The 12,949-nt window shown below is 51.3% G+C and overlaps 1 protein-coding gene across 2 annotated transcripts in view; it reads right to left on the reverse strand.

The window, feature by feature from the left end:
• Positions 1–12,620, reverse strand: part of ZDHHC5 (zinc finger DHHC-type palmitoyltransferase 5) — a 46,811-nt gene extending 34,191 nt beyond the window's left edge. For both annotated transcript variants that reach the window (XM_069979582.1, XM_069979581.1), the window contains exon 1: positions 12,449–12,620. The gene's annotated coding sequence lies outside the window, so the exon portion shown is untranslated. The remainder of the gene's footprint in view (positions 1–12,448) is intronic.
• Positions 12,621–12,949: the final 329 nt, after the last annotated feature.

Genomic DNA, 12,949 nt, shown 5'->3' on the forward strand with positions numbered 1-12,949 from the left:
GTTTTGCCGCCTGTGTCTCTGGGCTCTTTGGCGGCCTGTGTCTCTGGGCTCTTTGGCGGCCTGTGTCTCTGGGCTCTTTGGTGGCCTGTGTCTCTGGGCTCTTTGGTGGCCTGTGTCTCTGGGCTCTTTGGTGGCCTGTGTCTCTGGGCTCTTTGGTGGCCTGTGTCTCTGGGCTCTTTGGCGGCCTGTGTCTCTGGGCTATTTTGAGGCTTGTGTCTCTGGGCTAATTTGAGGCTTGTGTCTCTGGGCTGGTTGGCAGTAATGGCTTCTTCTGGTGACCCGACCATGCAGTCCATTTTTCTTCACGCGCCTCCTTATTGTGCAGCCTGACCTCAGTATCATTGAGCCACTCTGGTGAGATCTCCAGAGCGCTGTTCATGCAGGACAGCCCAGGACTTTACAGAAACCAAGAAGAATGGGCGGCTTTACCATCTGAGAACATAAAGAGCCTCATCCACAACTACCAAAAAAATCTTTAAACTGTCATTGATGCTAGAGGGGGTAATACAGGGGATTAAAGAATGGGAGGTGGAAACTTTTGATCAGGGTCATTTGGATGTTTTTGGTTGTCATTATGAATAAACCACTGACCATGAGGAGGGGGGGAGTTTTTGTGGCATCATTCATATTCTCTGAAAAAAGAACAAGAAAGGAAAAATTCTGCTGGGTATGTAAATTTTTGAGCACAATTGTATATGGGAACACAGAGGGGACCTATACTATATGGGGGCACAGAGGGAACCTATACTATATGGGGCACAGAGGAAACCTATACTATATGGGGGCACAGAGGGGACCTATACTATATGGGGGCAGAGAGGAGACCCATACTATATGGGGGCAGAGAGGAGACCCATACTATATGGGGGCAGAGAGGAGACCTATACTATATGGGGGCACAGAGGAAACCTATACTATATGGGGGCAGAGAGGAGACCTATACTATATGGAGGCAAAGAGGAGACCTATACTAAATAGGGGCACAGAGGAGACCTATTCTATAGGGGGGCACAAAGGAGCCCTAGACTATATGGGCCACAGAGCGGACCTATACTATATGGAGGCACAGAAGAGACCTATACTATATGGAAATACAAAGAATACCTATACTATATAGTATAGCTCAACTGTGTGCTTCCATAAAGGGGCAAAAATGGGACTTATAGAGACCTATACTATATTGATGCAGAGGGTACCTATACTATATGAAGGCACGGAGGAAACCTATACTATATGGAGGCACAGAGGAGACCTATACTATATGAAGGCACGGAGGAAACCTATACTATATGGAGGCACAGAGGAGACCTATACTATATGGAGGCACAAAGGAGACCTATACTATATGGGGGCAGAGAGGAGACCTATACTATATGGAGGCACAGAGGATACTTATATTATATAGAGGCAGAGAATAAACCTATACTATATAGGGACACAGGGTGGACTTACACTATATGGAGGCACAGAGGAGACCTATACTATATAGTGGCAGAGAGGAGATCTATACTATATGTAGGCACAGAGAATACACTATATGGAAGCACAGGGGAGACCTATACTATGTGGGGGTACAGAGACCTATACTATATGGAGGCACAGAGGGGACCTATACTATATAGGGGCAAAGAGAAGACCTAGACTATATTAGGGCACAAAGGAGATCTATACTATATGGGGGCACAGAGGAGACCTACATTATCTGGGGGCACAGAGGAGACCTATACTGTATAGGGACACATAAGAGACCTATACTATATGGAGGCAGAGAGCAGACCTATACTATATGGGAGCACAAAGGAGACCTATACTATATAGGGGCACAGAGGAGACCTATACTATATGAAGGCAGAGAAGAGACCTATTGTCAGTAACTCACCTGTGATGGCTCCAGCGGCGTCCTCCTCAGCCTCTGGTCCAGCGGACGGCGCTGGGATGCAGCGCTGCCTTGCACGCCGGAGCTGAGTGACGTCACAGAGACCCGACAGCGTCCCTAGCAACCAGGGACACCACGGCTCTGTGTCACTCCTAGCGGCCGCCCAGCCTGCAGCTGAACGGCATCTCACTCAGGCCGAGGGGCAGATCGGTCTGCAGAGGGCAGAGGGGCAGTCTGCAGTGTATCAGCTGAGTTGTATCTGGGTTCAGGAGGCCGGACCAATAGTAGCTGGTCCGGGCTCCTGTTCCAGTATAAGTCTAGTTTGTTGCCAGCCCTTAAGGCTACACCCCGTCAGGTGACCATGACAACCCCCACACGTCCAGAACCACCTGTTCAGCTCCCTGAAAAATTTAAGGGAGATAGGAAATTTTTCCAATGCTTCAGAAAGGGGTGTAGACTATTTTTTGGGCTCCGCCCTCGCTCTTCTGGGGATGAGAGCCAAAAAGTGGGAATTATAATGTCCATTCTACAAGACCCACCGCAGGAGTGGGCATTTTTCATACCTCCCAATGCAATTAAGTTGACTTCAGTTTTTTTCAGCCCTAGGGCTGTTGTATGATGACCGTGACCAGACTGTGGTGGCCAAACGCCAACTAACCTCCTTACGTCAGGGTAAGAGACCAGTAGAAGACTACTGCACAGAATTCTGGCAGTGGTGTATCCCTTCCACCTGGAATGATTCTGCCTTGCGGTATCAGTTTCGGCTGGGTCTTTCGGACCAGTTGAAGGACTTACTAGTGGCCTACCCCCCTCCAGAGACCTTGGAGGAGACCATGACCTTAGCTATAAGAGTTGATAAACTTATGCGGGACAGACGCCTGATTCTTTTAAAGCCCTGTCCTCTGTTGTTTCTTCTTCTAAGTCTTCTTCTCCTCTGTCACTATCTCAAGAAGAACCTATGGAGCGACAGATGAATCGACTACAGCACAATCTGTGCTTATACTGTGGAAAGGCCGGACATCGTGTACAGGAATGTACCTCCAGACCTGGATCACCGCCGGAAAACTCCAGCGCCTGAATGATTGTCGAGGGGGTCATTCAGGCACACAGGTACCGCTCGATAAGAAAAATAAATTAATGGTGCCCATTTCACTATTTTGGGGTGAGAAATGCATTTCTGGGTTTGCCCATGTGGATTGTGGGGCATCTGCTAATTTTATTAATTCTGGGTTCTGGTCCTCTCTGGGGTATGTCCGCTTCAGCTTAAGTGCCCGCTGAGTATTACTGGAGCGGATTTTACCCCATTGGCTCAGGGTAAGGTGAAATATATAACTCCCTCTCTTGATGTAAGGGTGGGTTCAATTCACTTTGAGTCGTTGGAATTTTTAGTTATGGACAATTTGTCTTCAGACATTATTCTGGGGTTACTTTGGTTGGCACAACACAACCCAACATTTCATTGGTCCACCAGGGAATTGATCAGATGGGGACCTAACTGTGCTTCGCATTGTGTTGCGCTGAATGTCGCAGATTGTTCTCCAGTAGGAGAAATCCCGGAGTTTTTGTCCGATTTTGCCGATGTGCTAGATGAAAAAGCAGTAGCTGTCTTACCGCCACATCATCCATATGATTGTACTATTGATTTGGTTCCAGGGTCCAAATACCCTAGGGGAAGAATTTTTTATTTGACTAGGCCAAAGAGAGAGGCAATGCGTGAATACGTCAAAGATAGTTTACGTAAAGGTCATATTTGCGCTTCTTCTTCTCCTATGTGTGCGGGATTTTTCTTTGTGGGGAAAAAAGATGGGGGCCTGCGTCCCTAAATTGACTATTGTGAGCTAAATAAAATTACGGTTAAAAAAACCAGCACCCTCTTCCTCTTATTCCTGATTTGTTTAATCAGATTGTTGGGGCTAAGTGATTCTCTAAAACTGACCTGCGGGGGGCCTACAATCTGATCAGGATAAGAGAGGGTGATGAGTGGAAGACTGCTTTTAATACTCCCGAGGGGCACTTCGAGTACCTTGTTATGCCCTTCGGATTATGCAAAGCGCCCGCGGTCTTTCAACACCTGGTAAATCATGTGTTTTGTGAATACCTAGGACAATTTGTAGTGGTGTATTTGGATGACATATTGATTTTCTTTACTGACCGGTGATGTCCGTAAGGTTATGGAACTTTTAAGACAAAATCATTTATTTGCAAAATTGTCAAAGTGTGTGTTCGGTGTTCAGGAGGTTTCATTTTTGGGGTACAGAATCACACCAAATTCTTTTTGAATGGACCCTATAAAAGTGGCAGCTATTGAAAAATGGGAGCGCCCTAATTGTCTTTAAGCTTTGCAAAGATTCTTGGGGTTCGCTAACTACTATAGAAAATTTATTAAGGGTTTTTCTGTAATTGCTAAACCCCTAACTGATCTAAGTAGGAAAGGGGCTGATTTGGTAAACTGGACTCCTGAAGCCATTCAGCCATTTGACAAGCTTAAAAGATGTTTTTCGGTGGCACTGGTCTTGACTCAACCTGACTTCAAAAAACCTTTTGTGATAGAAGTAGATGCCTCGGAGGTGGGGGTGGGAGCTGTTCTTTCACAGGGTCCGGAGACACTCACCAATCTCAGACCTATTGCAAAGGCAACCGAGAGCTCCTTGCCATAAAATGGGCATTTGATGAATGGAGACATTTTCTAGAGGGGGCTAAGAACAAAATTAAGGACCTAACAGATCACAAAAACCTGGTGTATCTCGACAAGGCCAAGCGTCTTACTCCTCGCCAGGCTAGATGGGCTCTCTTTTTTACACATTTTGATTTTGAGATAACCTTTAGACCCGGTTACAAAAACATAAGAGCTGACGCCTTGTCCCGTAGCTTTGATACCAGCAAGGTCCCTACCAGGGAATCAGAGACTATTTTAGCTCCCGGGGTTGTGGTAGCCATTCTACAGTCCGATCTCGCTGCCCAATTGGTAGAGTCTCAGTCCCTGGCCCTTAGGAATACCCCTGAAAACAAGCTCTTCGTTCCTCCCAAACTTCGTTTAAGAGTTCTTGAAGAAACACATTGCTCCATGTTAGCAGGTCATCCAGGTATAGCTGGTACTAAATATCTGTTATCCGAACATTATTGGTTGCCTTCATGGGCTCGGGATACTGAGTGATTTGTGGAAGCTTGTGAGATCTGTGCCAGGTCCAAGGTATCTCGCAGACTCCCTGAGGGTTTGCATCAACACCTACCGCTGCCTGCTAGACCTTGGACCCACATATCTATGGATTTGCCCCCTCCAAAGGGAAAACGGTGATCTGGGTCGTCATTGACAGATTCTCAAAAATGTGTCACCTCATTCCTCTCAGTAAACTTCCTAGTGCTCGAACATTAGCTTCCTTAATCATTAACCATATTTTGCGCCCCCGTGGTGTTCCTGAGAATATTGTATCTGATAGGGGGTTGCAATTCATATCTAAATTCTGGAAAGAATTCTGTGGTCGTTTGTGTATTTCTTTGTCTTTTTCCTCCGCTTTCCATCCTCAATCCAATGGTCAAACAGAAAGGGTAACCAGTCCTTGGAACAGTTTTTGAGGTGTTTTGTTGCAGGTTTACAAGACAAGTGGAAGGAATACTTGCCTCTAGCTGAATTTGCATTGAATAACTGAGAAAGCCAATCTCTGAACATGTCGCTGTTCTTCTGTAATTTTTAGTTTAATCCGAGGTGCTCATCAGTACATGCCGCCGAATCAGTTAATCCATCTGCTGAAAAGATCTATAGAAAACTGTGCACAGCCCAAAAAGGTTTTAAAAAACAAGCCGACATAAGACTCAGATCTGGCCCAGAATACGTGGTAGGGGATAAGGTTTGGCTTTGGAATTGAGAACTGCTTCTGGTAAACTATCTCCTAGAAACATCGGTCCTTATGTGATAGTGAAAATCATTAATCCGCTTTCTTTTAAATTGCAATTGCCCAAGAGTTTTAAAATCCATGATGTTTTTCATAAAACGTTGTTAAAAAGTATGTTAACCCTGTATTACCATCTACTCTCCCTGCTCCCTTGGTCGTTCAAGGTGAGCTGGAATACAAAGTGGAAAGAATTTTGGATTCTCGTTGGGTCCAGATTTCTCTGTATTAACTCAATTCACTGGAAATATTTTGGTCCGGAAGATCGAACTTGGGTGGTGAGCAGAGACATGCATGCACCTCACCTTGTTCGGCAATACCACATGCGTAACCCTTCCAGGCCGGGTCCTTCTGATAAGGTTCCTGAGGCCCCTCATAAGAGGGGGGGTAATGTCAGCAACTCACCTGCCATTGCTCTCCAGAGTTCCCTGTCCTAACCCTCGCTATTGTTTTGACCGTGTTCTGACCTCCGACTATCTGCTCTCTTTCTGATTTTGTACTCCGTTGTCCGTTTGGTTTTGACTCGGCTAGCTGACTATCCTCCATTGTGTTTGTTTGTTTGTCTGTCTACATTTTGTGTGGCGAGAGGTGACCTATACTATATGGGGGCAGAGAAGAGACCTATACTATATGGGGGCAGAGAGGAGACCTATACTGTATGGGGGCAGAGAGGAGACCTATACTATATGGGGGCACAGAGAAGACCTATACTATATGGGGGCACAGAGGAGACCTATACTATATGGGGGCACAGAGGAAACCTATACTATATGGGGGCACAGAGGAGACCTATACTATATGGGGGCAGAGAGGAGACCTATACTATATGGGGGCAGAGAGGAGACCTATACTATATGGGGGCAGAGAGGAGACCTATACTATATGGGGGCAGAGAGGAGACCTATACTATATGGGGGCAGAGAGGAGACCTATACTATATGGGGGCAGAGAGGAGACCTATACTATATGGGGGCAGAGAGGAGACCTATACTATATGGGGGCACAGAGGAGACCTATACTATATGGGGGCACAGAGGAGACCTATACTATATGGGGGCACAGAGGAAACCTATACTATATGGGGGCAGAGAGGAGACCTATACTATATGGGGGCAGAGAGGAGACCTATACTATATGGGGGCAGAGAGGAGACCTATACTATATGGGGGCAGAGAGGAGACCTATACTATATGGGGGCAGAGAGGAGACCTATACTATATGGGGGCAGAGAAGAGACCTATACTATATGGGGGCACAGAGGAGACCTATACTATATGGGGGCACAGAGGAGACCTATACTATATGGGGGCACAGAGGAGACCTATACTATATGGGGGCACAGAGGAAACCTATACTATATGGGGGCACAGAGGAAAAGTATACTATATGGGGACAGAGAGGAGACCTATACTATATGGGGGCAGAGAGGAGACCTATACTATATGGGGGCAGAGAGGAGACCTATACTATATGGGGGCAGAGAGGAGACCTATACTATATGGGGGCAGAGTGGAAACCTATACTATATGGGGGCAGAGAGGAGACCTATACTATATGGGGGCACAGAGGAGACCTATACTATATGGGGGCACAGAGGAGACCTATACTATATGGGGGCACAGAGGAAACCTATACTATATGGGGGCACAGAGGAAACCTATACTATATGGGGGCACAGAGGAAAAGTATACTATATGGGGACAGAGAGGAGACCTATACTATATGGGGGAAGAGAGGAGACCTATACTATATGGGGGCAGAGCGGAGACCTATACTATATGGGGGCAGAGAGGAGACCTATATTATATGGGGGCAGAGAGGAGACCTATAGTATATGGGGGCAGAGAGGAGACCTATACTATATGGGGGCAGAGTGGAAACCTATACTATATGGGGGCAGAGAGGAGACCTATACTATATGGGGGCAGAGAGGAGACCTATACTATATGGGGGCAGAGAGGAGACCTATACTATATGGGGGCAGAGAGGAGACCTATACTATATGGGGGCAGAGTGGAAACCTATACTATATGGGGGCAGAGTGGAAATCTATACTATATGGGGGCAGAGAGGAGACCTATATTATATGGGGGCAGAGAGGAGACCTATATTATATGGGGGCAGAGAGGAGACCTATATTATATGGGGGCAGAGAGGAGACCTATACTATATAGGGGCACAGGGTAGACTTATACTCTATGGGGGGCACAGGGGGGCACTGTTACTGTTTGAGGTGATATTTCACAGGTAAGAAGTGAAATTTTCTGCTTATTTAGGAAAATAAAAATTAAAAAAAATCACCCACAACCTTGTATTTTTAGGCGATATCACAGAGCGCAGACTAATCTACAAGAAGCCGACACTAAAGCCAATTACTGCTAAAAGGGATTTCTACTAACAGGATCGTGTGTCTGCGGTGATAAAAACACCACACCCACATGTCATCCACCACCCGAGGTCACCTACCTACTGCAGGAATCACCAATACATAGAGGGCTGTATACAACTGCAGCATCAGTGCACAGTCTAGTGTATACACCGCCCCTGGTCACTGCACAGTCTAGTGTATACACTGCCCCCGGTCACTGCACAGTCTAGTGTATACACCGCCCCCAGTCACTGCACAGTCTAGTGTATACACCGCCCCCAGTCAGTGCACAGTCTAGTGTATACATCGCCTCTGGTCAGTGCACAGTCTAGTGTATACACCGCCCCTGGTCACTGCACAGTCTAGTGTATACACCGCCCCCGGTCACTGCACAGTCTAGTGTATACACCACCCCCAGTCAGTGCACAGTCTAGTGTATACACCGCCCCCGGTCACTGCACAGTCTAGTGTATACACCGCCCCCAGTCACTGCACAGTCTAGTGTATACACCGCCCCCAGTCAGTGCACAGTCTAGTGTATACACCGCCCCCAGTCAGTGCACAGTCTAGTGTATACATCGCCTCTGGTCAGTGCACAGTCTAGTGTATACATCGCCCCTAATCAGTGCACAGTCTAGTGTATACACCGCCCCCGGTCACTGCACAGTCTAGTGTATACACCGCCCCCAGTCAGTGCACAGTCTAGTGTATACACCGCCCCCAGTCACTGCACAGTCTAGTGTATACACCGCCCCCAGTCAGTGCACAGTCTAGTGTATACACCGCCTCTGGTCAGTGCACAGTCTAGTGTATACACCGCCTCTGGTCAGTGCACAGTCTAGTGTATACACCGCCCCCGGTCACTGCACAGTCTAGTGTATACACCGCCCCCAGTCAGTGCACAGTCTAGTGTATACACCGCCCCCAGTCAGTGCACAGTCTAGTGTATACACCGCCTCCGGTCAGTGCACAGTCTAGTGTATATACCGCCCCCGGTCAGTGCACAGTCTAGTGTATATACCGCCCCCGGTCAGTGCACAGTCTAGTGTATACACCGCCCCCAGTCAGTGCACAGTCTAGTGTATACACCGCCCCCAGTCAGTGCACAGTCTAGTGTATACACCGCCTCCGGTCAGTGCACAGTCTAGTGTATATACCGCCCCCAGTCAGTGCACAGTCTAGTGTATATGCCGCCCCCGGTCAGTGCACAGTCTAGTGTATATGCCGCCCCCGGTCAGTGCACAGTCTAGTGTATACACCGCCCCTAATCAGTGCACAGTCTAGTGTATACACCGCCCCCGGTCACTGCACAGTCTAGTGTATATACCGCCCCCAGTCAGTGCACAGTCTAGTGTATACATCGCCTCTGGTCAGTGCACAGTCTAGTGTATACACCGCCTCCGGTCAGTGCACAGTCTAGTGTATACATCGCCCCTAATCAGTGCACAGTCTAGTGTATACACCGCCCCCAGTCACTGCACAGTCTAGTGTATACATCGCCCCTAATCAGTGCACAGTCTAGTGTATACACCGCCTCTGGTCAGTGCACAGTCTAGTGTATACATCGCCCCTAATCAGTGCACAGTCTAGTGTATACACCGCCCCCGGTCACTGCACAGTCTAGTGTATACACCGCCTCTGGTCAGTGCACAGTCTAGTGTATACACCGCCTCTGGTCAGTGCACAGTCTAGTGTATACACCGCCTCCTCATACACTGGTGATGGGGGGCCCCTGGTCATACACTGGTGATGGGGGCCCCTGGTCATACACTGGTGATGGGGGCCCCTGGTCATACACTGGTGATGGGGGCCCCTGGTCATACACTGGTGATGGGGGCCCCTGGTCATACACTGGTGATGGGGGCCCCTGGTCATACACTGGTGATGGGGGCCCCTGGTCATACACTGGTGATGGGGGCCCCTGGTCATACACTGGTGATGGGGGGGCCCCTGGGCATACACTGGTGATGGGGGGGCCCCTGGGCATACACTGGTGATGGGGGCCCCTGGTTATACACTGGTGATGGGGGGCCCCTGGTCATACACTGGTGATGGGGGGGCCCCTGGTCATACACTGGTGATGGGGGCCCCTGGTCATACACTGGTGATGGGGGCCCCTGGTCATACACTGGTGATGGGAGCCCCTGGGCATACACTGGTGATGGGGGGCCCCTGGTCATACACTGGTGATGGGGGCCCCTGGTCATACACTGGTGATGGGGGGGGGGGGGGCCCTGGTCATACACTGGTGATGGGGGGGCCCCTGGTCATACACTGGTGATGGGGGCCCCTGGTCATACACTGGTGATGGGGGCCCCTGGTCATACACTGGTGATGGGGGGGGCCCCTGGTCATACACTGGTGATGGGGGCCCCTGGTCATACACTGGTGATGGGGGGGGGGGGCCCTGGTCATACACTGGTGATGGGGGGGCCCCTGGTCATACACTGGTGATGGGGGCCCCTGGTCATACACTGGTGATGGGGGCCCCTGGTCATACACTGGTGATGGGGGGGCCCCTGGTCATACACTGGTGATGGGGGCCCCTGGTTATACACTGGTGATGGGGGCCCCTGGTCATACACTGGTGATGGGGGGGGGGGGGGGGCCCTGGTCATACACTGGTGATGGGGGGGCCCCTGGTCATACACTGGTGATGGGGGCCCCTGGTCATACACTGGTGATGGGGGGGGGGGGGGCCCTGGTCATACACTGGTGATGGGGGGGCCCCTGGTCATACACTGGTGATGGGGGCCCCTGGTTATACACTGGTGATGGGGGCCCCTGGTCATACACTGGTGATGGGGGGGGGGGCCCCTGGTCATACACTGGTGATGGGGGGGGCCCCTGGTCATACACTGGTGATGGGGGGGGGGGCCCTGGTCATACACTGGTGATGGGGGGGGGGCCCCTGGTCATACACTGGTGATGGGGGGCCCCTGGTTATACACTGGTGATGGGGGGCCCCTGGTCATACACTGGTGATGGGGGCTCCTGGTTATACACTGGTGATGGGGGGGCCCTGGTCATACACTGGTGATGGGGGGGCCCCTGGGCATACACTGGTGATGGGGGGGCCCCTGGTCATACACTGGTGATGGGGGCCCCTGGTCATACACTGGTGATGGGGGGGGGCCCTGGTTATACACTGGTGATGGGGGGGGCCCCTGGTCATACACTGGTGATGGGGGCCCCTGGTCATACACTGGTGATGGGGGCCCCTGGGCATACACTGGTGATGGGGGCCCCTGGTCATACACTGGTGATGGGGGCCCCTGGTCATACACTGGTGATGGGGGCCCCTGGTCATACACTGGTGATGGGGGGCCCTGGTCATACACTGGTGATGGGGGCCCCTGGTCATACACTGGTGATGGGGGCCCCTGGTTATACACTGGTGATGGGGGGCCCCTGGTCATACACTGGTGATGGGGGGCCCCTGGTCATACACTGGTGATGGGGGCCCCTGGTCATACACTGGTGATGGGGGCCCCTGGTCATACACTGGTGATGGGAGCCCCTGGGCATACACTGGTGATGGGGGGCCCCTGGTCATACACTGGTGATGGGGGGGCCCCTGGTCATACACTGGTGATGGGGGCCCCTGGTCATACACTGGTGATGGGGGCCCCTGGTCATACACTGGTGATGGGGGCCCCTGGTCATACACTGGTGATGGGGGGCCCCTGGTCATACACTGGTGATGGGGGCCCCTGGTCATACACTGGTGATGGGGGGGCCCCTGGGCATACACTGGTGATGGGGGCCCCTGGTCATACACTGGTGATGGGGGCCCCTGGTCATACACTGGTGATGGGGGCCCCTGGTCATACACTGGTGATGGGGGCCCCTGGTTATACACTGGTGATAGGGGCCCCTGGTCATACACTGGTGATGGGGGGCCCTGGTTATACACTGGTGATGGGGGGGCCCTGGTTATACACTGGTGATGGGGGGGCCCTGGTCATACACTGGTGATGGGGGGCCCCTGGTCATACACTGGTGATGGGGGCCCCTGGTCATACACTGGTGATAGGGGCCCCTGGTCATACACTGGTGATGGGGGGCCCTGGTTATACACTGGTGATGGGGGGGCCCTGGTCATACACTGGTGATGGGGGGCCCTGGTTATACACTGGTGATGGGGGGGGGGGGCCCTGGTCATACACTGGTGATGGGGGCCCCTGGCGATAGCCGACCCCCTCAGGTGACACACAGACAGTGTCAGGAGTCGCCGGGATCGCGATAGTCGCTTCTATTCCGGGTCGATATGAGAACCAGGACTGACGGGCGCGAGCGGCTGACTCTTATTCCTACCTGGCAATGAAGGGGTGGAGATGTCGTCCCTGGCCCCACCCACATACGATCGGGCCGTCTATCGCGATACGCTGCGCTCAGTCTCCTCCGCTGTCGCCTCCGCTCGCTCGCCTCTCCTCGGGACTTCACTCAACTAGCTCTCGGGCCTAGTCAGCTCTGATTGGACGGTTACGACAATGACGTCAATAGCGGCTGCGTACCTCTCTCCCTGTGATTGGCTGAAAAGTTTTTCTCCGCCCATGTCAGGCTGCCCCGAGTCCTGCGCTCTAGTTATTTCCTTATGAGCCGCGAGGCTGTGATTGGTGGACGCCGGAGCGTTGTTTACTAGAGGGTGAGGGGGCGGGGCCAACTACTTCCGCGCTCTATGGGCTCTGACAAAATGGCCGCCGCCTGTCACAGCATAGGAGAGCTGCACTAACCTCGCTTCTTGTTACTCCTATAGTTATTTATAGGCAGTAACATGTATCCCTGGAGCGGGTGACCAGAGCCCTGTATACAGAC

The sequence above is a fragment of the Dendropsophus ebraccatus genome, chromosome 8, assembly GCF_027789765.1.
Source record: "Dendropsophus ebraccatus isolate aDenEbr1 chromosome 8, aDenEbr1.pat, whole genome shotgun sequence".
Taxonomy (NCBI): Eukaryota; Metazoa; Chordata; class Amphibia; order Anura; family Hylidae; genus Dendropsophus; species Dendropsophus ebraccatus.